This window comes from Peromyscus maniculatus, chromosome 3, assembly GCF_049852395.1.
Source record: "Peromyscus maniculatus bairdii isolate BWxNUB_F1_BW_parent chromosome 3, HU_Pman_BW_mat_3.1, whole genome shotgun sequence".
Classification (NCBI taxonomy): domain Eukaryota; kingdom Metazoa; phylum Chordata; class Mammalia; order Rodentia; family Cricetidae; genus Peromyscus; species Peromyscus maniculatus.
Window position 1 is genome coordinate 21,244,102 of NC_134854.1, and position 27,627 is coordinate 21,271,728.

At 40.7% G+C, this 27,627-nt stretch overlaps 1 protein-coding gene across 12 annotated transcripts in view; it reads right to left on the bottom strand.

The window, feature by feature from the left end:
* The window catches only part of Ppp1r9a (protein phosphatase 1 regulatory subunit 9A), a 268,989-nt gene that overhangs the window by 155,638 nt on the left and 85,724 nt on the right, over positions 1-27,627 (bottom strand). The window lies entirely within an intron of this gene.

A 27,627-nucleotide genomic window follows, 5' to 3' on the forward strand; every position in this document is an offset into this window, starting at 1 on the left:
CCTGCTACTCCTTTCATACAAGGAGACATGGAGGCAGAAGTCCTCCGTGATAGCAGAGGTTGTTGTGCAATTTCCTTAAGCATTTAATGGCACGGTGAGGAGCCCGGGGGGGGGGGGGGGGGGTAAGGGAAATGTATCAAATGTATAACTTCGCTCTCGGCGGCAACAACTGTACCTACGAAAGGAAACAAATCCCTCCTCTCCAAACTGAGCGTCTACTTTTCAGTCACTTTCTCACTGAGCACAGGGGTGGGTGGTAAACCAGGACGGCTGGGTGTTGCTCTCATGCCCTGCCAAATTGTAACTGTTGCACGCTTTTCACAAAAGCAGGGTGAGGCTCTGAGTGTGGTGACACTGGTTTTTGAATCTGTACCACAATGAGCAGAATCACGGGTAGACAGCTCCGCTCACCCTGAAAGGTCACCTGATTCATTCCCTGGCTCCAAATGCTCTGTCAATGTGGAGGAGCTCCTCTTCCATCTTTACAAGCTACACAATTGCCCTTGTCAGAGGAAAATGAGAAGTGGAACAATTACCAAGTGAAGTAAGCTGAGGAATTTCTCCTCAATTAAAGTGCCTAAGCGGAGGTCTAATTAAAAAAGAAGCCGAGGCCCCAGTCGAACTGCTTTTAGTGGGAATCGGGGTTTGTCCAAGTCACTGAAGTATTTTAGAAAATCCTATACTAACTATCCTGAAGACCCTCTGCTGCTGTTCTTTAAATACACTGTGACAGGTCAATGAAGCTTTATTATATCTTAAATAGCACTGACTCTGTATCAGGTTGTTAAGGGACAGAACATAATGCCTTATTCATTATTGCATTCTGAATACAAAGTTCCAATTCTAAACATCTACACATCATTTCATTACATTAGTGGTAGTGTTCAAAACCACAGGACTAGGGACGCAGCTCAGGGGAATAGGGCTTGCCTGCATGAGTTAGGGGCTAAGGTCCACCCCCAGCACTGAAAAAAGGAACTTAAAACTACAGCTCTTAAAATATCAACTAAAAGCATTCTTCTTATTCATTTAACATTTTAAAGATGCCAGCTCAAGTGTGCATTTTTAACTTACCTATAGGTTTCTAGAAAACTTTCACATACTGGTAGTATTGAGTCCTAGTGTAAGTCTAGGAAGCAAGGAGGCATAAAATGTGCTGTGCGTGTGTGTGTGTGTGTGTGTGTGTGTGTGTATTTATATGTATGTATATATGTTTATGTGTATGTGTGTATTTATGTGTATATTATATGTGTGTATTTACTGTGTGTTATGTGTTATTTATGTATATGTGTTTGTGAATGTATGAGTGTGTTTATGTGTGTGTATGTATGTGTATGTGTACTTATATGTATGTATGTGTTTATGTGCATGTGTTCGTGTGTATTTATGTATATATTATATGTGTGTTTATTGTGTGTTATGTATTATTTATGTATATGTGTTTGTGTGTGTATGAGTGTATTAATGTGTGTGTACGTGTGTGTGTGCATACGCGCATGTGCTCTGGTCCTAGAACTTCCCTTATGATTCATATAACTTTTTTCAAATCCCGTTATCCTGGGATTCTACTGTAATGGTTTGAATATTGATTTCCATTTGAACTCTCTATCTTACCCAGTGTAACATCTAATACTGAGAAATGGATTTGTAAATTGACTAGTTAACTAATTTCATTTAGTCCAAGATACCTTCTTTACTTACAGCAAGCAGAGAGTCCAGCTTATGATAGGTAGATCTACAGAGGAACAAGACTGTTTTTCCTCTTTAGTTGAAGGGACAAGTTCCCACACAGGTTGTCCAATCTTAAGTGGTCAGCCCTGGACACATGTACATTCAAGCAATGCTAAACGGACTCAGAAGGTCACAGATACACATGTCTACACACATAACATAACTTTAAAGAGACCATGAATTTTAGAGGGACAGAGACACAGGAGACGCTAAAGGAATGATGAACAGGAATGATGTAGGTAGATGGAACCATCGATGTATGATGTTCTCAAAAAACATAAAGTCGCTAAAAATTAAAATCAACAGCAGTTCTTGCCATTATTTACAGCATTCACTGAGCTTCCTCATCTTACAAAAATCAGTGTCTCAATACAAACTTGAGAGGATATGTGTCCACATGGTCCCCATGAGTTTCTAATGTTCCTCTGAGTTACAGTCATTGTCCTACTGTGGTCACTGCAAGTTAATCAAACAAAGGTCATTCAAACAACTGTTCAATATAATTAATCTCTATTAGAATATAAGAATATATAATATATAATATATAATATAATATTCTTATATTCTATAAGAATATAAAAGGTATGGGGAAATGAATCAAGTGGGTTTTATAATGCAGAATGTTATTCTAAGTGACAAGCAGGTAGGCAAAAGGGCTAAAAGTAACTCTGAAGACAGCTCTTAACGTGAGGTCAGTAGAATTCTAAACAAAGAAGTCCAAAGGGTACTTCCTCAAGTCTGAGCGGTTGGACAAGTCATGTCTCACTTCCTTAATGCATCGAAATTCATCGACTAGTTCCTACTTTGGGGAAGTGCCTGAGTTTATGGATTAAATCCAAATCAAACCTTTCTGTCTTAACCAAAATTTCTAATAATGCAGTGGGATGTAGACTATCCACTTCTGCACCAGACAAGCAACCACCACCATTTCACCTCAGGTCACATGGACAGCAAGGTGGGCACCACCGAGTCAGGTCACAGACAGCAAGATGGGCACCACTGAGTCACAGTTTGGGATCCACCCCTGCTCAGGTACGGTGGACAGTTAACTTTGCTTTATTTTGTATGCTTCTGTCTTGTTTTGTTGGTTTTTTGTGTGTGTTTCATTTGGTTTTCTCCAGATTCAGTAAAGATTAACTTCACAGATTACAATTTGCAGCATATCCAAAGCAGCTGTGGCTAAGTGACATTATGTTCACAATTCCTCAGATTAGCTGAGCGGAAAACCCTGAACTTCTTAGGAACAAGTGGCAGAAAGAAACGAGAGAGTAAGAAGATGGAACAAGTGGACAGCACAAGAGCCAAACACACTCTTTAAGGAGACTGTGATGGAGTCAAAAAGGCCTGCTTTTTCCTGATAGTAAAGTCGTTAAACAATACATGTATTACAGCGTGAAGATCAGCATTCAACAGACTGTAAGGCAATACACAACATTACTAATGTCATCAATTCTTTACGGAATGTGAAGTGTTCTCAGGAATTTTGGTAGGGCTATACCTGATTGGTCTTGAAACTGCCCATCTGAATGGCATAAATAATGCCCAATTTCCATTTAGATTTGTCCTTTTTAAGATTCAATGCTGTGTGGTTTGGTTTTTCTCCCTTTGAAGTCTACTCCTAAAGCAAATACCTGCAGAAATACACTAGCTAAAGTACTGGTTCTAGAGAGGGGTGATCAGTTTTTCCTGAGGCGATTTGAAAGGACATGCAGTTGTAAATGCCATCAGTATGACTTCAGGCAGACTTGGGTGTCACCTAGCAACTTCTGGGAAGGTGGTAAAATAGTGTTCGAAATATGCATAAACTGAGACATGCAGCAAAATCAAATTGTAGAGGATGAATCATAGTAAGAAAAGCCTGTTATTTAGTAACACTATAAGCTCACCACAGTCATTACAAAAGCCACACTCACTAACCACAGACCACTAGAGCTCTGGGGTTTGAAGTAATCTGTACTATAAGGAGAGTATCTCTAGGCTGCTCTTAGTATCCCAGTATTATACAGAAATCATCCCTGAATGACTTAAACTACTGTGTTGACTTGTTACATAGAAGGGTGAAAAACCACATAAATTCTGTGGCTATAAACTTGTTCCTAGATAATGCAAAATTGCAAAGCAATTAACAAATTACTCAATTTCTGTCATTCCAATTTAATTACATAGATAAGAACCCCTTGGAGCATTGAAATTGAAGTTCTTTAGCTCAGAAATTTGGTAGTGAAGATGCCAAAGCAAAAAGTCACACTTTACAAAATATAAAATATACATTAATCTTAACACATATTAATGGGTAATTAATCTTGCTAAAATGAACAAGTGAGAGATATAATATATGAGTCACGCCTTTTGAAAGCGTTTACATTTTTACTATGAAAATATATTTACACACAGCAGTTAAATAGCAATCCACAGACAGTAAGCAACTCCATGAGTTGCTTTGTTTGATTCCTGCAATGATTCGAATATGTGGTATACTATCCTGGGATAGGGTAGGTCCTTACCAGGTGAAATACAGGATGAATGTAAAATGTGTTGGAAAATAAGAAAGGTCTTCAAGTGTGTGGAAACCCAACATGGGGTGTGTTGGGAAAGATAGGGACTTGAGTGGAGAAATACTCTGAAGTAAAGTGAGAAACAGGAGGAAAACTGGTCAATGATAAATCTAGGAGACACGATACAAAATGAACATGATATGATTTTAGAAATTCCTAAAAAGCTAGACCTAAAATTAGGATATGATCAAATAGTCGTGAGAGAATCATGAGGTTATGTAATGATTTACTGGAAAACTTTACTTCTAAGGAGATGAGCCTGCCCTTGAAAAGCCAGATGAAGAAGAGAAAATAAACATGTTGTGTGTCATCACAGTAATCTAGAAAAGCGGGTAAGGCAGGAGTGCTGGGTGCTAAGTGGCAGCAACAAAACTGAAATTAGAAATGTTTCAAAGGAAGAATTAACAGGGCTGAGAGCCTGCATGTCAGGAATGGGTGTGTGGAGTCGATGTAGAGCGTTTACCGTACTTCTTAGAAGAAACGGGCAAGTGGGAGTATAAAACTGTCTATCTGTGGACAGACACAGCAAATGCACAGTTAGACTTCTAATTTACTAAATGCCCTCGCTCCCTGTGAGTAGGCCTTGCCCAAGCAGCCACCTTGCACTTGTAGGATGGGGTAGGAAGTGTAGGTATTAACCCCACTGAATAGACTTGGACCTGAAGTTCAGCAAGGGATGGGCAATGGGTAAGATCTTAACCAAGGCACAGCCTCAGCCTCCTAGCCAAGGTCTGTTCCCCAAAAGCAACTTCTTGGTTCTGCTTTTCTTTCTGTTTTGAGACAGGCTGGCCTGGACCTCCAGATCTCCCTGGCCCTGCCTTCGGAGTGCTGGCATTACAAATGAGCACGGCCACGTCTGGTCCCCAAAATAGCTTCCGTCGTGTTTGACACCATGATCATGTGATATATTGGGAATGGCCATATAAGTGTCATTGACATTCAGAAAATATATCTGAACCCTATAAACCAGGCAGCATCTTAAGCTGCTCACTGCTCCCCAATCCTGTATCTCACTTTTTTTTTAATGTACACAAATGAGATTCCTCCAGGGCAACAGTTCAGGAGGACATACAGACTGACTCTTAGTTTAGGGTTAAGGTTCCACATTCCCTTTACTCTCAAGACTCCCCTTTGTAAAACCTGGCAAGCACACATTACCATCTCACTGATAAGAGCTTAGCTCATTTTCACCCTTCCCTTGGGTTTGGTTCTGTGATAATAAGAGCTTTATTCGCTCTTCTTTAAACAAATCTTTCCATCCATCTCAGCATAGAGGTCATGGCCATAGCAGCATTTTGGTGAACGCCCCTCCCCACCAGCTTCGCTCTTGCATCAAGACTCTTCTGGGGCTTGGTCGATGTTGAATTGGAAGAGAAGAGGCTGAAGGAAAGCGGACAACTCCCAGGCTTCTGCATGTCTCCAGAGTCGGAGTAATGAGAGCATGACACAGAGCAGGCACCGTGACAAGAGAAAGGAGTGGGGCCCGAGAGATACTGCAGATGCAGGCTTAATGGTACTTGGCAACGGAGAGGACACAGAAGGTGAGGGAGAGGAAAGCTGGAAACGGCCCCAAGTTTGCTCTCCTAAGTTCCCCTGGCTGGAGCTGATGCCAACAACTAAGTCTGGGAACCTGAGACATGCTGAGCTTTGGGGAGAAAGAGACCCTGACAGAACATTGCTTTTCACGTAGCCAGCAGGAAGAGGGAGACTGAATGACTCTGTGCTTTAAATTCTATGACATAAATACCAAAATATGTCCATATCCTAACTACTTCTCACACTCATAGCTCAAGAATCAAAAGAGTAAAGTTACCCAACACCATATAACACATTCAAAATATGAGCAAAAAACATGGACGTGAAATCTTATTACTAAAGTTTACTAAAGCACTGTCTAAACATTTCTGTGTAACTCTAAAAATGAGGAATCTGTCCTTGATCCAGACATTGCATTGGCTAAAGTATATTCAATAAGAAAGAAAGACTAATACATGAATTCCATTACTCCGTAGCGTCTTTCTATGCTTCACAAGATTGTTTCTAGATTTTAAGGACAGAAGATTTATACACTTGAATTACGATAATTAACAAATAAATTAAAACCATTAGCCAATCTCACATTGTTCTAATCTAGGAAAGAAACATAAGCTCATCATGCCCTATGCAAAAAGCAGGATAGAGCCAAACATGTCCTTTGATTAAAAAAAAATAGGAATCTATTCTATCAATTATTATCAAATTACATGTTCTGACAAGTATTTCCCAAAGAAATTTTTCTCTATACTGTTAACTCTGAAAATGTAAACCCTGGCACATGAAACAACTGAGCAAATTAAAACCTCCTTCTAGGTTCTATAAACTGATATTGATATAAAGTATCTCAATGCACAATTTTCAGAATCATTTAACAACAGTGTCTGTCTAGGAAAATAATCTTAGTTTTTACAAAATGCTATTATTTTGAGTCAGGCATAAATGTCTAAATATTAATCATTCATGAAGGACATAACTTCATTTTTTAAATTATTTTTATTTTATGTGCATTGGCATTTTGCCCACATGTATGTTTGTGTGAGGGTGTCAGATCCCCTGCAACTGGAGTTAAAGACAGTTGTGAGCTGCTATATGGGTACTGGGAATTGAACCCAGGTCCTCTGGAAGACTGATCTGTGCTCTTAAACACTGAGCTATCTCTCTAGCCCCCAGGATTATTTTTAATCTTTTTAAAAATCAACAGAGTTCAGATCAATCAGATGACACCGGCTGATATTATACTAAAACTATTCTGAGAAAGTGAAATGAAAATCCTTTGATGAAAACAGCTGATGAGAACCGCTCAAACAACTGGCCTCTAGAACTCTGTGACCCAAGTCACCATTTAGGGCTTCAGGGTAGATAATGCCTTGGCCACTGTGTGAGAACTAGCACTATAAACTTGGAGGAGCTCTCTATGAAGAACCTAGAAATACAGAAAGCAAATCTGATCAAAGCATTAGACATATCTAAAAATCTCAACTAAAGTCCGGTCATCAGTGAAAAAGCCAAGCCACAGAGCTATATTCAGCAAAGACTCAAATTTTCTTATAAACTATTATAGCCTTGAATGGGGCTGCATGTGTTCTGAATTCTGGAATCCTATAGCAAATGTCGGGACATTTGTTTTCAAAGTTAACAACTCCCACAGGTTCTACACTTGATGGTGGGCACGTTAGTGTCCACTGTCTGAGAGGGAGTCACAAAGACTAAAAGAGTTGCTATGAATCTGATAACCAGTTAAATGCATTTACACTTCATTGTATTTGGCTGCTTCTATGGACATCTGAAAAATGGAAGCACAAGTGTGAGTTATGTTTTATTAACTCACACTACAGCCAGCACTAGGACTTCCCTAACATTACCTACACTCACACTGGGTATGCAACCTGCAGATATTTTCTCCCCCAGGGGGTTCTCAGAAAGGCACAATGAGGAAAGCTTCCTGACTGGTCCTCACTCCTTACACACTGCTTCCTGATGTGAGGGACAGCCTGCTGGCTCCACACACCTGCTTCAAAGTCCTCTGTCGGCACCCCCCACCTATGAATCCGTACTTGGTAATGAAGGGCCTAAGGTTTTTGCTTTTTGTCTTGTTTTACTCTTTTTCTTCTATCTCTCCCCTCAGTCTGAGACTTCACCTTGCTCCAATTGCCACCGCCCCCAGTATGCGCTAAAAATCAATTGCATTTCCCTGTCCCAGAGAGATCCATGAACTGCCCCAGAGCACTCCTCCTTATCCATCCTCTCGGGATCTATGCATTGTAGCTTGCTTGTTGCTCACTTAACAGCTAGTACCCACTTATAAGTGAATACATACTATATTCATCTTTTCGAGTCTGGGTTTCCTAGCTCAGGATGATTTTTTTCTAGTTCCATCCATTTGCTTTCAAATTTCATGATGTCATTTTTTTAATAACTGAGTAATACTCCATTGTGTAACTGTACCACATTTCCTTTATCCATTCTTCAGTTAGGGGACAGTTTCCAGTTTCTGGATATTATGCATGAGGCTGTAAGGAACATGGTTGGGCAAGTGTCCTTGTGGTAAAATGAAGCATCTTTTGGGTATATGCCTAAGAGTATGGCTGGGTCTTAAGGTAGATTATTCCCAATTTTCTGAGGAACCACCATATTGATTTTCATAGTGGCTGTATACATTTGCAGTCCCACCAGCAATGGAGGAGTGTTCCCCTTGCTCCACAATCTCTCCAGCATGAGCTGTCACTTAGGTTATTGATCTTAGCCACTCTGATAGGTGTAAGATGTAATCTCAGAGTCACTTTTACTTGAATTTCTTTGGTGGTAATTTCCTTAAATGTTTCTCAGCCATTTGAGTTTCCTCTATTGAGAAATCTCTGTTTAGAACTGTACCTCATTTTTAACTGGATTATTTGATTTTTTGTTACCTAGTTTCTTGAGTTCTTTATATATTTTGGTTATTAGGCCTCTATCAGACATGAAGTTGGTAAAAATCTTTTCCCATTCGTAGGCTGCTTCTGTGTCAGATTGATGGTGATCTCTGACTTAGAGAAGCATCGCAGTTCATGAGGTCCCATTTACTAACTGTGGATGGTAGTACCTGTGCAGTGGTGTTCTGTTCAGAACGTCATCTCACCACACCTTTAATCCCAACACTCAGGAAGCAGAGGCAGGCAAATCTCTGTGAGTTCCAGGCCAGCCTGGTCTGTCACACAGAGAAAGCCTGTCTCAAAAAACCAAAATAAAATAAAATAAAAGTCATCTCCTGTGACAATGTATTCAAGACTGTTTCCGAGTTTCTCTCCTATCAGGTTCAGTGTACCTGGTTTTATGTTGAGGTCTTTATTCACACAGATTAAGTTTCTGGAAAGGTGATAAATATGGATCTATTTGCATGCAGATACATACAGATATCAAGTTTGACCAGCACCATTTGTTGAACATGTTACCTTTTATCCAGTGTGTATTTCTGGCTTCTTTATCAGAAATCCAGTGTCTATATATGTGTAGAATTATATCTGGGTCTTTAATTCAATTCCATTGGCTAATGTGTCTGTTTTTATGCCAATACTATGCTGTTTTTATTATTATAGCTCTGTAGAACAACTTGAAATCAGGAATGATGAGAACCCAGCACCTTACTGTTCAGGATTGTTTTACCTTTCCTGGGTTTTTTGTTTTTCCATATGAAGTTAAGAATTGTCCTTTCAAGGTGTGCAAAGACTAGTATTGGAATTTTGATAGATAATAGATAAATGATAAACTATGGAACATTGGACAATATTATATTATTCAGAGCTGAAAGAAAGGAAAAATCATGAAAAGACAGTAAGGAAATCCAAATGTATCTTACTAAGTAAAAACTCATACACTGCATGACTCCTTCTGTATGACACCCTGGAAAGGGCAAACCTGGAGATTGTAAAAAGATCACTGGGTGCTGGGGGCTAGGGTGGAAAGAGTGAGCGTGCAGGGCACAGAATCGAGGCGGGAGGGGGTGTCCCTGATTCCATTCTGTGAGATCCATGGGTTGCTGTGCTCCACTGCACTTTATCAAAACCTACAGAATGCATAACACTGAGAGAAACTCCACCACACATTGCTGACTTTGGATCTTAATGATGTGCTACTCAGAGGTTGACAGCAGGAGGAGGCTGAGTGGGAGACGCGGACATGTGGGCACTTCAACTAAGCACTGGGCTGTACTATGAACCTAAAACTGCGTTAAAAACAAGAAGGCTATTTTTAAGAAGAATGATCATTTTTCACCTATTTCCCAAATTAGTTATATACACTCTGGGAAGGAAAGGTGGACTCTTCCAAAGTAAATAAACTGGAATGAGACCATTAGATCTTAATTCCTGAAATTAAAAAAAGAGGTTAAATTCTGTGGGCTGGAAATGACTGTGTCTCTATTGTATCGCCCTCTGTGTTCTCCTATTCCCGTCTCTTCAGCCTGTTGAGGTTTGTAATGATATGCCTAGGCTGGAAAACAGACCACTGCAAACATCAGAATGTGTTTGGCTCAGAGTTCACAGATGGCTGCAGAGCATTATTTCCCTGAGATGGAGCAAGGACAGAGGACTTCACTGAGCCAGGTGGTTACAAACCCAAGGGATGGTTCTGGAATGTAGGCTTAAGAATAGAAGCAACAGTTGATTTTCATTAGACAACATGCAGGCCTTTATTGCTGGACTTAATCAAGGATGGTAGTTGTTATAAACAAGCAGTTGAAAACTGGCATCCAAAAGAAAGAAGTGAGAAGTTGGTAGCGCTGCTTTTTGGCCTTTTGACAAGATCTAGGGTAGTAGCAAATAAAAGCCAGCTGGTGTATCTGTAAACTGAAATCCAGGATGGGAAGAATCCTTTGGATCCAATTCAACTACTACCCATGTAGGTCTTGAGATTTTTCTCTCTCAAAAATCCCTTAGAAAACATGCACATTCAAAAGAACATATATACCACAGAAGAAAACAAGACGTACTTTGGGTGACATCCACGAGCCCATTAGAAAGTGACAGGAAACAGACAGCAGTCCAGAGCTCAGCCTTCGGGAGAGAACGCCACAGTCTCTTCAGCAGCTCTTACAGCAGCTCATCACCCTCTAGTTGGGAAACTACATTAACTTTTGTTGGATGCTCTGAATGAAACATATCCTCTCCACTTGATTTTGACCAGATAAAGCATAGCTAGTGTCAGTATTTTGTATGAGGTAACCATGTCTCCTATTTTATTAAGGTAAACTCTCACACTCTTTGCCTTCAGCCTCTGTACCATTTGCTCTGCTTTTGAATCTCTGCTGTTTACCCCATCCACTCAAATCCAGCTACCTCCTTTCAAGCCAAACTCATTCCTCTACCAAAAGTTTGCTCGAACTATATCAAAAACAGGCAATAGAACTGCTGATAATATTGCCTAATTTTATATATACTGTTTTATTTTTCCGTCCATTTTCTCATTTACTATCCTGTTTATACTCGTTAGAATCTTTCAAACTGACAACAGAAAGTCGAGATGATAGTCTTGATCTCTGTCTATTTTTTCCTTTTTATCGCAACCATCTGTCCGCAGAGAAGGTGGGAAAGAGGGAGCACACTTTTGGTGGCCACAGTATGAGTAAGCAGGAGGTGCGAGTGATGGGTAAGGGTTGTTCCAGGACCTGGCCTGGAAGGAAGCCCTTTACAACAGCCACTGAGGGACCCCGCCGGAAATTAACTGCAAACAACTAAACAGCAATAACGCCTGATTCCCCTCCCCTCCAGAGGCGGCGGCTTCTTCTTCTTCTTCTTCTTCTTCTTCTTCTTCTTCTTCTTCTTCTTCTTCTTCTTCTTCTTCTTCTTCTTTTCTTCTTCTTCTTCTTCTTCTTCTTCTTCTTTTCTTCTTCTTCTTCTTCTTCTTCTTCTTCTTCTTCTTCTTTTCTTCTTCTTCTTCTTCTTCTTCTTTTCTTCTTCTTCTTCTTCTTTTCTTCTTCTTCTTCTTCTTCTTCTTCTTCTTCTTCTTCTTCTTCTTCTTCTTCTTCTTCTTCTTCTTCTTCTTCTTTTCTTCACTTTTCTCCTTGTCAGTCCAACTGTGAGACAGAAAACTTCTGTCCTGTGATTTTTTTCTTCTGAAATAAGTGGAATTTAAGTACTCCTCAAACTTGTCTGAGCTACTAAATCCTACATCAGAATTAATTTAAAACCCATACAAATTAATGAAAGAGAGCCTTAGTTATTTATTGATAGAATTTAGGGGAAATTATTCAGAGGCAAAAGAGAATTCCTTGTAGAAAACAAATGGCTCGGAACAGGCAGTGAGAAGTCCGAAGTAAAACTTGGGTTTGGAAAGTATGTGTTTCAAGTCTAGTGCTAGATGAGCACACAGCACATACACTAACCTCATTCACTGTGTTGTATCACAGTCCAAACTGTTTTAGTTTTATAGAAAGTACAGTCAAGGATTGTCACTGAACTGGGAGTCTGGGGGTCCAGCACAGTTATTCAAGGAAGAAGTAAGTCCCTCCTCTCTCCCTGCATTACCCAAATGACATCACATCAACTGCACCAACAGTGAACGAAACTCCGAGAATTTGTCTCCCAAGAATTCACTGTTAAATTTCATTCCTTGAAGTCATAGAAACACTGTTAGAGAACATGATTCTGTGCTTTACAGTAAGTGGAGATGAATTCTTATCTTTGCAGATATGGTTCGTGACTCTACAGAAACTAACTTTCTAAGTCTTTTACCTACCCAGAAAGAAAATAAATTTTTAAAAATCTTATTTAAAAGTATTGTTCAGTCCTATAATCTTAGCACCCAGGAGGCTAAAACATGAGGACAAGATAAGGCCAGCTTGCCCTCTAGAGTGAGACCCTATCTCATGAAACAAATACAAAACAAACAACATCAGTATGGTTGAAAGGAAAAAAAGCATCTAAAATCTATCTTAAAATACTATTGGGCTTAAGAAAACAACACCCCTAAATTCGACACTAGCGTGAACATTTAAAGTAAAAAGACAGGATCTGAAGAAGCAGCTTCAGAACCAAGATCTCTTGCAGGGTGCGGTGACCAGCCAGGGTGACACAGGACATGGCCAAGGTCTCCCTCACTGCCCACCCTCTTGTCTCTTGCCCAGCTCTTTCTCCAGAGGGAACCCGGAAGGAGCTTCACCAGAAGATTCCTTATCTGACTAACAATGCATCCTCTGAAAGGGAAGAGAGTCGCCATAGGTCCCTTCCTAGGATTTTATCCCTCAAGGAACAGATTGTGAGTCAACATCACAGAAAATTCCAGGCCATCACCTAATTCTGAGGCCGGCTCAGACAACATGTTACTTGAAAGACTCTAACAAAACCATTATTCATCATTTTCTCCCCTAACCTTCTCCAACCCCAAATGAGGACCAATATCCTGCCCTTTCCGTAGCTCAGGATGCGTTGTAAACTTCAATCATCTGGGTCTTTTAGTCTTCAATTTTGTGTGGGTCCCATGTGCACGCATGCAATTAAAGGGCCTTAACCTCTGTCACTCTGTCTACTGTCACTTTGTCTCGCAGACTTAATTATCAAGCTCTCCCAGTGGAGACACTTCCCTCCCTCCTACAGGAAACTTTGTTTTCAGCAAGAATGTTTATCTATAAGAGAACAGAGTACCTCTAAAATTAGAGTTAATCATCCAAAGTTTATTTATTTCAACAGGTAGATTATTTCAATATGGAATTTATTTCAGTAACTGGGTGATGTTAAAGGAATTTGTCAGCAGCTTTCTCCTTCACATTAAACAACCTACAAACTGAATTCAAGCCTAACCCAATGCTTTGCGTTAAATCTGGATAACAAGGGGCTCCTATCGAATAACAGTATCAACGAAGCATGGGTATGGTATACTGAAAAGACTGAGTAATAACGAAAACTATCTCTAAAGTGTAAATAAATCCAGGGTATGTATTTTTTCAGGGCCATCGAAGTGAAGTGTGTCTTTACCAAATCGGCTATTTTCATTTAACAAGACTTTACTGGTACAGATGCCTAAATACAAAAACAGGACCATAGGATACATTCTTAAACTCATTTGATGCAGTAAGGTCTCTTAGTGAAGAAGAAAGACCTTTTCTTCCTAATAAAGCATAACCAGTTTTGAAAACAAAGGAGCTTAATTAGTGAACACAGGGTTTTAATCCAATTTTTTTCAGGAAAAAAAAGGGGGGATAGCTTCATTTCATATCTGTATCGGATCGACCAACCATTATTATTTGTTTTCATTTACATATCTAAATGCTGCATCTTCTGGAAAAGCCAGTACCTACAGTATAATATTAAAGGTCAGCTCTTAAGTCTCTCTGTCTCTGTCTCTGTCTCTGTCTCTGTCTCTGTCTCTCTCTCTCTCTCTCTCTCTCTCTCTCTCTCTCTGTGTGTGTGTGTGTGTGTGTGTGTGTGTGTGTGTGTGTGTGTTGCACACAACCAGAGACCTTGCTAGATGGTAAGTGCACACCCGCCTTCCTTACCAACCCTGTTACCCACACCCAGCTATAGCCAGGCCTGGAATGAGATGGAGCTGGCCAGAAGGATGTTAGGACTCTCTAACCGAAGCGAGTAAATCTATAAACAGCTGTCTTGATCCCACACACCACACAAGAGCACCGTGACTTTCCGTGTGTTTCCCCTGTGAGTAGAGGTCCAACACAGAGGGATGCAGCTTCCATTCACATCATGCCATTTAAGTGGCCAGTCTTTCAAGTGGTCTCTTCAGCTCGAATCCTAGAACTTGCATTGAAATGATGTTTTAAAAATATACACTTTTAGTCAGGCAGTGGTGGCGCACACCTTTAACCCCAGCCAGGCAGATCTCTGTGAGTTCGAGGCCAGCCTGGTCTACAGAGCGAGATCAAGACAGGCACCAAAAGTACACAGAGAAACTTTGTCTCGAAAAAACCAAAAAGAGAAAGAAAGGAAGGAAGGAAGGAAGGAAGGAAGGAAGGAAGGAAGGAAGGAAGGAAGGAAGGAAGGAAGGAAGGAAGGAAGGAAGGAAGGAAGAAAGAAAGAAATATATTTTTAATTATTTCAATATGCTAAATAAAACAAAACATTACCAGCAGCTTTGAAATTTCATAAGTCATTTCAAACTAATACAGTACTCCGTGAAAACACAATAGTCAATGATTGCTGTTTCAGTAAACAAAAAGCTGCCAGTTACAAGAAAACTACAAACAAAAGAATATTGAATGAGCCAAAGTTTTGGTGATAGGATTATTCCAATAGCTATGCAGAGTGGCCCAGATCTGTAATGCCTCCACTCCAGACATAAGATAACAAAGGGGTCACTGTGAGTTCCAGGCCAGTCAGGGCTACATAGTGAGACCCCATCTCAAACAAACAAACAACGAGAGAGAGAGAGAGAGAGAGAGAGAGAGAGAGAGAGAGAGAGAGAGAGAGAGAGAGAGAGAGAGAGAGAGAGAGAACAAATAAATGCTGGTATTTTTAAATGTTCTGTATTATTATTGGGGTGAGGGTACACATGAGGTCAGAGGACAACTTTCAGAGGTGGTTCTCTCTGTCTAAAGGAGGCTCCAGGGATGCAACTCAGGCCTCAAGACTGGTGGCAATTACTTACCCACTAAGCCATCTTGCTAGTTTCACATTCATAGTTTAGAGTATAAGGAAATAAATAAAAATAATGGGTTTTTGCAGAGGGGGCTATAAAAAGGCAGCACAAAAATTCCAAAGAAATGAAAGAATATTAATCTCAAATTTGCCAAATCATCATGCACACACAGTGTCAAAAGGAACACAATCAGATGTGAAATAAAACTGAGCTCTCTAGAAGACTTTAGGTTGTGCCAATGCAGGTTTCCAGAAACACGGCTGAGATCTTCCCTCCTGGGATTAAGAGCGGAAAGCTTCCCTCATATTTCTCTACATGACAGAGTATCTGTAGATTATAAACAGACGCAGGGGATCACTCTCCAATTCTTGGAAAAGAAGTGAGCGTGTTGAGACCCGTCCATGAATGTATGTCATGACCTCATCTGCAGCTGTCCTGTTCTCCGTGCTCATTACGACTAGGGTGACCTCAGTCGTGGGTTCCCCTCCCGTTCCCAGTCCCAAATGCTCACATTCTTCCTTCAGATCCAAGACTTCTCAAGTGTACTCTGCAAAACATTAGAGACCCAGGAGACACAGAATGGATCTATCTGTCTAATGAGTTTGGAATAGTTCATGGGATAGCTCCTCCTGGAAATCACAGAACATTACTTTGAGGCAAAAGATGGAGGTCCTTGGAACAAAGGCTAAAGAGGCAGATTTTCTTCTACTGCAATGTGAGAAGCGTAGCACACTTTAGCAGGGAGAAACAGGGCTAATCCCTTCTGTAAAGAATGCACAGATGCTAGGAAGGCAATGGGTGGGGGGGTCATCACAGTAATCATGGGAGACAAGCCACAGTTGGAACTGTAACTACAGACATGGAAAGAACATTAGATAACCTCTTCAGAGAATAGAAATTATATACTGTGAGAACAGATGCGTCCTGAAGAAAAGAGTGGAGATGAAGATGGCCTACATTTTGTCACTAGTTTCTCATTGAAATATTACCATAGTTGGGAGAGGTGGAGAATGAAAACCATGAGTACTGTAAGAAAAATGACAAAGGTCAGTTCCATGAGTACATCAGAAAACCAAGTTCATTGCTTAAACATAAGCATTCAGTGTCATTCATCAAATTTTCCCAATCCTCCCAAGCATGTTATCTTCTTCTCTTACAACAATTCTGAAACTTCCTGTGATAATTTATTGTGCTATTAATATTATTATTGTATGTCTTCCATCTCTACTTGATTTTTAACTATATAACTGACAAGCTACTAGGTATTATATATCGCCTATTATCTTTCATAAAGTACAACCAATAGTGGGCATTTAAAACATCTATGAAAAGCTGGAAGTATTCCTGATCCCATGTTAGTTGGACTTTCCCTTTCTCTGAGCAAATGCCTAAGAAAGCCACATTAAAAGGAAAGGTTTAATCTGACTCGTAGGTTCAGGTGTCCGCCACTTTGGTCCATGGGCAAAGCAGACCAGAGTGGAGAGGCCGAGAGAGCCTGGCTGCTCATCTGACTGATGATGGCAGACAAAGCAGAGAGCACGCGCCTGTCCCAGATGTCCTCTCTTCCTCTACTCCAACACCATCCCCAGCCTCTTAGCATGCACAGCTAGGCTCAGTCTTGCCCCATTTCTCCCCGGAGAGATGTCACAGCTTCCCTCAGAGCTGTGTTTGCTCATAACCAAGGCTTCTCCATCCAGTCCCATGGAACTCAAGACAATCCCCACAGCCTTTGTGGAGTAACAGTTTCTTTTTTGCCTCTGGCCTGTTCAAGATTTTCCTGTCTGGCTTTCGGCAATGAGAACAGTGTGCAGGGTGGGCTGCTGACCTTGCTGTTTGGCGTTTTTCTCTGCTCTCTTGGGTATTTATGCCAGCTGGTATTCCCTGAGCTTCTGACTTTGCTTTTCTGACTTTATTTTGGAAGTTCTTGGCCATGATCAATCTTCAATTATGTTTTCTTTCTTGTTATCCTATTCTCCTCCACACATTTCAATTATGGGTAGGTTACACCTCTTCAAATTCCCTGTGGTTCTTCAATGCTCTTTTCTACTTTTCCATTGTTTGTTGCTGCTGCTTACACATCAGCTGGGCAGTTACTATTTACACACCTTCAATCTCACTCCTTCTTCCGCCATGTTAATGATACAGTGAACACGTCTGTCATGTCTGTTCACGATTTTTGATATGTGACATTTCCTTTTGATGTCTAAGAGATTCCACCTCCATCTTACATAATCGAATGGACTTGCATGTTGCCTCGTTCCTCAATTGGGACCCATAACGTATTAATTATAGCTATTTTAACTTCCCTGTCGTGGTAATTCCAGCATACAGTGCCATATCTGAGTGAGGTTCCGAGGACTGTTTTCTCTTACCACTGTGCTTTTTCTTGCTTTTGGCATGCCTTCTGGTTTTCTCTCGGGAGCAGGCTGTAGTAGAGCAGCCTTTAGTTTGACGATTTTGGTTCAACTGGCTGTTGTGTTTAATGTTTGCCACACAGACAGGCACTGGGAGTGGAGAATTCTGCTGGTGCTCTTTCTGTCTCCCCTCCTGACCAGGGGCTTCTTTAGCACTCTTCCTCGGAGAGAGTCCGTGTCTGGCAGCTCTTCCATCTACAATCCTTGTTACTGTTCTGGAGCCGTCTTGGTGTGGTGGTAACATGTGGGCACAGAGGAGCATTCTGTTTAAATCTGTTTCCGTGGCCTGTGTCTCTGGCCTATCCCTGTGTATCATCACATCTTTTGCTCTATGTCCTTATGTAAGCAGCAAGTTCACTGAGAACTGAAGTGTCAAGAGTGTTGTCCTGGAAGCCTCACTGGGGTGACAAGAGAATGAAGAAAGGACCAGCACACATACAGAGAAGCTGGGACTGGGTGAGCTGTGTGCTCTGATGGGGCGCACAAGCTGCAGCAGTACCTGGAATGTTGCACACTGATTTTCCATGTAATTGAGGAGGCGGGTTTATTGTACACAGCTGAACCAGGGGCACGGTTGCCTAATCTAGGTATGAAGCCTATAGGGATCAGTCTCAGGCTGGAGTCATCTCTGAGGATGAAGCCGGGACGTGATTGATAGGTTCTGCATACACTGGGCAATCTTTCATAAACATTCATTCATAGACCAGAAGAAGGTTTTGCCAATTCCCATAGGTCTGAGGCACTGGGGCCCCTAACATGGCTTTGCTCATGGCAGTGACACACATTCACTCAGAACTTCCGCCACTCCCCACAGGAGAGGAATGTCCTATTCCTATGACTTTGGGATATGGGTCTAAAGAAGTCTTTAGCCAAAGAGAGTATACTTTCATGAGAAGGCTCTGGATATAATTGCAATTGCTTCAGCACATCACTTGCCAGAGACACAAAGGGAACTCGCTTAGAATTCACTGTGAGGGGACAGTAGGGTTCCTCCAGGAAACGCACATGAACCCAGGATCAAGAGGCAAACACTGCTAAGCCTGTGCATAGTCAGGCTAGAAATCTAAGACAACGAGCACTTAAGCGCCCTCCCTAATGTCAATGGTTCTGCAGCTGGGGTCTCGTTGTCTCTATTCCCGGGGGCAGGGAGAGTACACACAGGGTCACTGACATAGACTCCGGGAGGTTGCAAGCAAGCTCTCCTTTATTAAACCAAAGGCTAAAGTATATATTCGGGGCTTTTGGAGAATTTTTGCTCCTAGCTGCTTTGGGGTTTCTTGGCAGGCTCTGGGCTGCATGTCATCATTTTCCAGTTTGGAGTTTATGGGTCAGGTTTCCTCTGGCCAGAGTGCTCACAGCTCATTGTTTGCTTAAGGCGAGGCCCAGTGCTTCAACCTTACCTGCCTCACCCTACCAGTTCAGGCTCTAGTCTTGTGGCAGCTTCTCCAGGTACACAGAGCTTGGCTGACACTGTGTGGGTGTATCTAGCTCTCCTGATTCCAGGGTTGTACCCCACAGTATAACCTCAGTGTTTTGGTGAACCTGAGCAAAGCTCTGTATTTTTCAGTTTATCTAATTCTCTCTTTTTGTACAGATACGAATGATGATTTCCAATATTTCAAAATATCAAAGCTGAAAGTAGAAGTCTTAACATCTGCTTTTCATAATAGCCTAATCTATAAGAACAAACTATGCTCATTTTACGTTCATCTTGCCTAGAAGTATACTGTAACACACACACACACACACACACACACACACACACACACACACACACACACACACACAATCTAAAGTAAGAAGTTCCAGCTTAGAGATTTTTCAAATACAAGAAATCACATCACATCTGTAATTTAATGTCTCTAGTCCTAATTCATTCAAAAATAGACGTGAAACCACTTGAAGGTAATACTATGTGAGTGTCCATTATTATAACCCTAGTTGTACATGCTTTTAAAAAGAGGCTAATGGTGCCAATGCTTTTTAGTGTTTGTGAATGCACTAGCAAAACATCTTAGAAAGACTCCATCTACTTCTCAGCATGCTCTGTACTGCTGTAGCTGAGTCTGTTTCATGGCTTGCCGATTACTTCTCCCCCAGTGTAAAGGCCATTAATTTAGTTAGAGAAATACGAGAAGTATGCATTAGCAGGCATTTGACCCCGGAGACTAGAACACCTAATGGAAATAACTTAAGGGTGGAAGGGCTTGTTTTGGATCCTGGTTTCCAGGGGTGCGTCCATCATGGTGGGGAAGGTACGGTGGAGCATGGCAGCTCACATCACAACAGCTAGGATTGGAGAAATGTAACACAGGCAGGGCTGAGACAACTCAAAGGAAAGCCCTACCACGAGGTCCTCCTCTTACCCTCTGTCACCTCACAGAAAAGACATCACTCCGAGTCACCAGAGGGATAAGCCGCTCATTAAGTCAGACCCTCAGAATACAGCCCTCTCTCGGACACCCTCCCCTTTATTACATGGCATACACTAAATGTTTTATTCTTCTTTTATACCATTCTGTGTCTCTACATCCAACAAAATCCTGGGTTCAGGCCGTAAGTGTATTTCATAATCAAAGTTTACAAGCTCCACTTTAAAGCAATATTCACATCATGGTCTCATCACAAGAGCTTCAAGTGCACAGGAGACTACATGTCTTTCCAACATTCCACTCGAACTTGAACACAGGGGATCTACGCTCTTTCCCTTCCACCAACCTTTACCTAAGGAGGAAATGGTACTCAAGCCAGGCAAGTGCTCACATAGCTAAGAAATGCTGTTTAAAAAGTGGGGCATGGTGACACGTACCTATAGATAATGTTGGCACCTGAAAAGCAAAGATGGGAGGGTCAAGAATTCAAGGCTAGCCTTAGCTACATAGCCAGTTCAAGCCAGCCTGAGCTATATGACACTACTTCAAAGATAAACAACAAAAACTAAAAGAAAAAGAAAAGAAAAAATATTTTTAAGAAATAAATTAAAATGGATAACAAAGAATAAGATGAGAAATTAGTATGCCTGGCATTAAATTTTGAGGGAAATTGCTCCTGTTCTGAGAAAATCCACGTTGTCATAAATCTGTACTCTGAAAGCTTTCCTTGACCAGACTGGATTTTGTTATTTAAACCATGCACAGAGTTTCTCTCCCTTTATTCATTATTCAAATAGAAATAAATATAAGGGGGCAAAGAAACTTAAAATCCAAACACCCTTAAATCTTGTTATATGAATAGTGAACTATATTCACTGTATTTTCAGTTCTTGGGTCCAAAACCAATAAAACCACAGCAAAATGCTACACAAATCCACAGATCTCGGAGGATAACAGATCATAAAACTCCCACTGACTTGGCAATGTGGCAGTCACTGACAGAAAGAGAAAGATACATAAATATAGGCTAAAATGTCACATTTTCAGTCCTAAAAATCCTGTGCTCTGGATACAGAGCAGTCCTTAAATATAAAATATTTTATATACTTTACAAATACATAGCACTAATCAGTACTATATTTATCTATCATGTCTCCCTATTATGGGGAAAATGTCTTTAACTAGTTAAACTGATTTAGTGTTCCAAATGAAAATCTTTACAAAAATGTATTATCTTCTTTCTTGCCTAACATACAGAATAAAATTTACAATAATTGGTTTACTGAGCTTCAGGTTTGTCATTATCATAATCCATGACCATCTCATGCTGAAATACTGGTTTGCCTTCAGGAGTTATTGATACCAGACAAAATGTTAGACTGAAGACATCCTGGTTAGACACAGTCTGGTTGCATAGCATAACACATAGTTAGATACAGCATAGCATGACTAGGTTCTGTGCTGTGATACTGGACAAGTTAATGAACATCCTGTCCTTAAGTTCTATCTGCTATCAACAAAAATTATAATGACACTCATTATATCATTCAAATAATTAAATACGAGCATAAACAAGAGAACATAGTAATGCTATGAACACTATAAAACCAAACATCTGAGGACTGCAAGGTGGTAAAAGAGCCAAAGGCTCTGGCCACCAAGCCTGATAACCTCAGTGTGGTCCCCAGAACCACATACTGCCAGGAGAGAACCAGCTCTGTAAGCTGTCCTCTAATCTACACACACACACACACACACACACACACACACACACACACACACACATAAATAGATGAATGCCAAAAGTTTAAGTCAACCATTTGTTACTTCTCAAATAAGAATATTTCATAGTTCTAAAAACTGGTAACACCTGTAAACTTACGAATAGAGGGATTGGGTTTTTTATAGAATCAGATGCCATAAACCTTTAGGGCTAAAGCACAAAAAGGGAAACCTAAATTTTAAATATATTTAGAATGAATATTTCCATAAGCTACAGTCTTTTTCAGTGTATTGTTCGTTGCTGTGACAGATAAAGACATGATTTTTATTTGACTATTACATTTGAGAAACTTCACTAAATAGAAATATATAGGTAAAAATATATATGTATGTGTATATAAACTTCAAAAGGTGCTTTTTAATTAGTTTGTTTTTATTTCATGTGCACTGGTGTTTTGCCTTCATTTATGTTTGAGAGTGTCAGAACTAATGTTATAGACTGTTGTGAGTGCTGGGAATTGAACCCAGGTCCTCTGGAAGAGCAGTCAGTGCTCTTAACTGCTGACTCATTATCTCCAGCCCTAATACATTTTTTAAAGGAATCTCTGAGATATTTAAAAAGATGTAGGTAACTGGGGACACGGCCTATTCATATGGACTGAAGAGTAAACATGAAGAGGTCAATTCTCTTCTACTTTTTGCTATAGAATAGTGTGGTCTTGGTCTAAAAACCCAAAAGGGCTCTGTGGAAATTAACCAGCTGATTGATTATGCAGAGACATGCAAAAAATCAAGAATAAACAATGTGATCCTGAAAAAGAACCAAGTGTGAAGACCCTATCATCTGTGAAGCGCCCATGTAGTGCTGGGTACAGCACAAACAGAGTAACACTCAGAACCGAAAGACGCAATTTACAGACATTCTGTCAGGACAACGCCATGCTTCATGCAGGTAGGGAAGAGGCACACTTCTCAACAGCTGATATTAACAACACATGGGATGAAGCTGATCTCACATCGACAAAAGAAGAAATAATCGCTTCCAGTGAGTTGTCAAGCCTTTCTATAAACAAAAAAATTGAAGTGTTCAGAATATAGGAGAGAATCATCAGGATCTTGTGTTTGGAAAAAATCTAAAACCACATATAAAATTCATTAGCCATAAAGGAAATTGTTGATAAATGTGACTAAATTTAAAACAGCAAATTTTGGTGTAGTGAGAAACAGAAATAGAAGAGAGAACTGAGAAAGGATATGATAACCTACGCAAATGTATCAAGAACCTTCAGACTGATGAAAAGAGACAGCCCAGTGGGGTGAAGGGGCTCACAAACGACTTGAACATGCATTCAATGAGCAAAAGTAGAGAATCAACCACATGATTTAGATAGAGTTGGAGTCTCCAGAGAAGGCTATATGTAAGGGATAACTTTGGCCTGGATATTAGAAGACAAAATGTAGGTATTTAGACAAGAGAGACAGGAGAGGGTTCCATTTCTCCTTCTGTCAGACTAATGAGAAAGTCCTCCTGGTGAGCTGATTTCCAGGGATCTCAGCTTTCTCATTCAACTGAAAAGAAGGTGAGGAAAAAGAGAAAGGAGAGGAGGAGAAGAAGAGGAGGAGGAGGAGGAGGAGAGGAGGAGGAGGAGAAGGAGGAGGAGGAGGAGGAGGAGGCTTATCCCTAAGTAAACATGCAAGAGTTGGGGGTTTTTTTTTGGGGGGGTGTTTTGTTTTGTTTTGTAATGTGAACATTTGAGGAAATGTTGATGAGGCTGGCCAATCTATTAACCGAGTATGATCTTGAGTGACCAGAGAAGAGAGTGATGGGATGTGGGTATGTCCACAAGAAAAACAACAAGCTGCATCTCAACCTCAACCAGCATGAAAGGAGACATAGAACTGGAATCGGAGTTCTGAGCTTCAGCGATTCAAATTTCAAATAGAAACACTAAGTTCTGTGTTTCACTCACACTCCGCCCCTGCCTCATGTTTGTGTTGTTGTTGTTTCTGATATGCTGGGTATTAAAACTAGGTCCTTGCACACTAGAGAAGCACTCTAACACCGAACAACAAATATAGTCCTTTTCTTGATTTTACTTTGGCACAGGTTCTCTTCCTAAGTTGCCCACATTGACCTAGAACTCACTCTGTAACCCAAGATGGTCTTGGATTTGAAATCCTCTACCTCATCTCCAATATTTGTGACTTCAGGGGTGCATCATGCCTAACCCTCATTCTATTCCATAAATGATGATACTTGCCAGTGGGATTTGCAGAGGACAGACTGGAGAAAAGATCATTGTTTCTAAACACAAATGTGTACTGAAGAAGTCTCAGGAATCTAAGTGTGGTGGTTTTAGTGAGAATGCCCCCACAGGCTCGTATGTTCGAATACTTGATTACCAGTTGGTGGAACTATTTGGGAAGGATAAGGGGGTGTGATCTTGTTGGAGGAGTTGTGTTCCTGTGAACAGACTTTGAGGATTCAAAAGCTCATGCCATTCCCAGATAGTTCTCTCTCCCTCTCCCTCTCCCTCCCCCCTCTCTCCCTCTCCCACTCCCTCCCTCTCCCCCCCTCTCTCCCTCTCCCCCTCCCTCCCCCTCTCTCTCCCTCTCCTTCTCCCTCCCCGCCCTCTCTCCTCTCCCCCCTCTCTCTCTCTGCTGTATGGTTGTGTCTGAATGTGTAAGCTCTCAGGTACTGCTCCAGCACCATGCCTGCCTGCCTGCCTGTTGCCATGGCTCTTGCTGTGATGCTCATGGACTCTAATGCTCTGAGACTTCAAGCCCCAAATAAAATCTTTCTTCTAAATAAGTTGTCTTGATTATGGTGTCTTATCACAGCAATAGAAAAGTAACTACATCCTTGAGTTTCTGGCTCAGGGTCTTTCCAGCTGAATGACTGACCACAGATGATAGAGAATGCAATCTGAGCCTTGAGGGCTATCTTCTGATTTCTATCATTATAATTTCTACTGGTCTTTCTAGTACTAACTTTAACTATTTCCCAGAATTTATATTTCTATTTACCGAAAGCAATATTATGCTGGGTGGTGGTGGCACAAGCTTTTAATCCCAGCACTTAGGAGGAAAAGACAGATAGATTGCTGTAAGTTCGAGGACACCCTGATCTAAAAAGCCAGTTCCAGAACAGCCAGAGCTGCTGTTACACAGAGAAACCTTGTCTCAAAAAAAAAAAGTAATTGTGTACACACACACACACACAGAGAGAGAGAGAGAGAGAGAGAGAGAGAGAGAGAGAGAGAGAGAGAGAGAGAGAGAGATTATATATATATATATATTCATTCCTAAAACTCATTATATGCTATGTTTAAGTTATACTTTCAGCACTCTCCTACAGCTGACTTAAATAAATAAATACATAAATAGAAAAAGCCTCCACAGAATCAAACATCAAGAGCAACAAAGCTAGGTTGGTTCCATACTTCTGGCACACCAGGCTGATAGTCAAAAGCCTCGAATGACTTCTTCCACTGCTTCACCAATAGCTACTGCTGAACAGAGGGCCCAAGTGTCCTTTCCCACACACACTTCCTGAGCTGCACACTCAGAACCACATCACGACCATCAGCCTTAAAATCCCATGACCTGACAACTCCCCAACCTCCCAGAGCAGTGGGACTGAGTGCTTGGTTTCAACACCGACTGCTTGGTGCTTCCGCCCTCCAAGCTGGGAAGTACTTGAAAACTCATTTGTGGGTAAACTGGAAGAAAATTTTAGTAGTCTCCCCTCATCCATTGGCACACATTTAAACCTCAAACACCTCAAGCAGCAGAAGGTATTGAGCTCTGTATAATTTTTTTCATATACCCACAAAAATGTGTAATTTAATTACACCCAGTAAGAAATTGACAATAACTAACAATAAAGTAGAACAATTATAGTAATATACAGTCAGACTTTTGTACCACAGGTCCCTACAGCCAAAAACTCAACAAAATATAGACGAAAAATATTTAGGAAAAATTTGCCTGTACTGAACATGCATAGCTTTTTCCATTTGTTAGTATTATTTCCAAATAATACAGAGGAACAACTATATCCATAGCACTTCTATCATGCTAGGTATTAACAGGTAGTCTAGATATGGTTTAAAATCTATGGACAGACGATTGTGTAGGCACTTTATTTCAGGTACTCAAGCATCCTTAGGTATTTGCTATCATAATGTTGCTGAAACCAATCCCTAAAGACGCTAAGGGACAATTGTACTATAATACAAGTTGTATCAATATATCAATTCTCTCTCTCTCTCTCTCTCTCTCTCTCTCTCTCTCTCTCTCTCTCTCTCTCTCTCTCTCTCACACACACACACACACACACACACACACACACACACACACACACACACACACAACTGTTTTATGTTCACTATGTGTGACAGGATGAATGAGGTAGGCACACAGACACTGTGACACAAAGTTATTTACATGAACCAAAGCACGACCACACTGAAGCAGTAGATCTAATAACAGAAATTAAAATTTAACATAAGGAGGACAACGTATTTAGCATGGACACAATGGACAAAGCAATGGCCCAAAACTTCATTGCATTACTCAAAATGGCACAGGATATTTGAAGTTATTAATCGCTTGCTTCTACATAGTTCCTCTTACTATTTTTGGACCATTTGTGAACCAAGTGAAACTATAAATAAGAGGGGACACTAGGACATATCATCACCAATTTCTTATTTTTGTTAATATCTCCTGGCTATCCAGAATACCACTAAATGCTGAGAGAGTTCAGTTAACTCAACTTGCTGATTTAAACAACAGTGAAATAAAAATAAGATTGAATGGTGCTTTGTTATAAGAACTTTTTTCTACATGACTGGAAATTAGTAGCTGTCTAGCAAATCTCTCTCATCTGGATTCTTCCCTTGAGATTTACAATCACTATTTCAGAGACACTGATGCTCTGGGACAACTACACAGTATTATTCTGCTGGTGGTGTGAATACCCCGGGCTGCTAACCTGAATCCTAGAGTTGGGATTTGAACACCAAAATATCTGGAAAAAGAGAAATAGCACAGGGTCAGGAACTCGGTGTGGTACAAGGAAACCTGGGATGCTCCCTGGAAAGATTTACAATCAAAGCTGAAGGACAATCTCAAGGGACAAAGCAAAGATGCTCACGACGGGATACAGCCAGGATTCCCTTGTCTGCAGTGCCTAGGTCATGGACACCCATATGGCAATGCCCTGCGTAAGCACAAGACTCCATTCCAGCTGCTGTACTCAGGAAAACTTACAGTAGATCAATGCAATATATGAGGCAATCATTGCATAAACTAAATGACAACAATTCATATTAGTTCTGATCATAAAGCATGCAACAGAAATAACAAGTCAAAAATGTTACCAAAATAATTGTCCACAAAGTAATAACTAAGGACTATGATAAAAATGATGTTTTCATATAAGCGACTGTTCTCTGGGACTTGTATGTCCCCCATTTGGAAATTATCATAAATTTTAACAACAGTATGTCACAAGTCTGCCATGCCTAGCAGTTCTTTAACAAATTTACTAAGAAAAGCAAATAATTTATAAGCACCATGGCTTTTTTAGGGTGGTGGGGGAAGGTTATTTAATTTTTTTCATTTTATACCAAGCCCAGTTCCCCCTCCATCCCCTTCTCCTACCCCCCATCTCCCCCCATCCCACCCCCAATCCACTCCTCAGAGAGGGTAAGGCCTCCCTTGGGGACT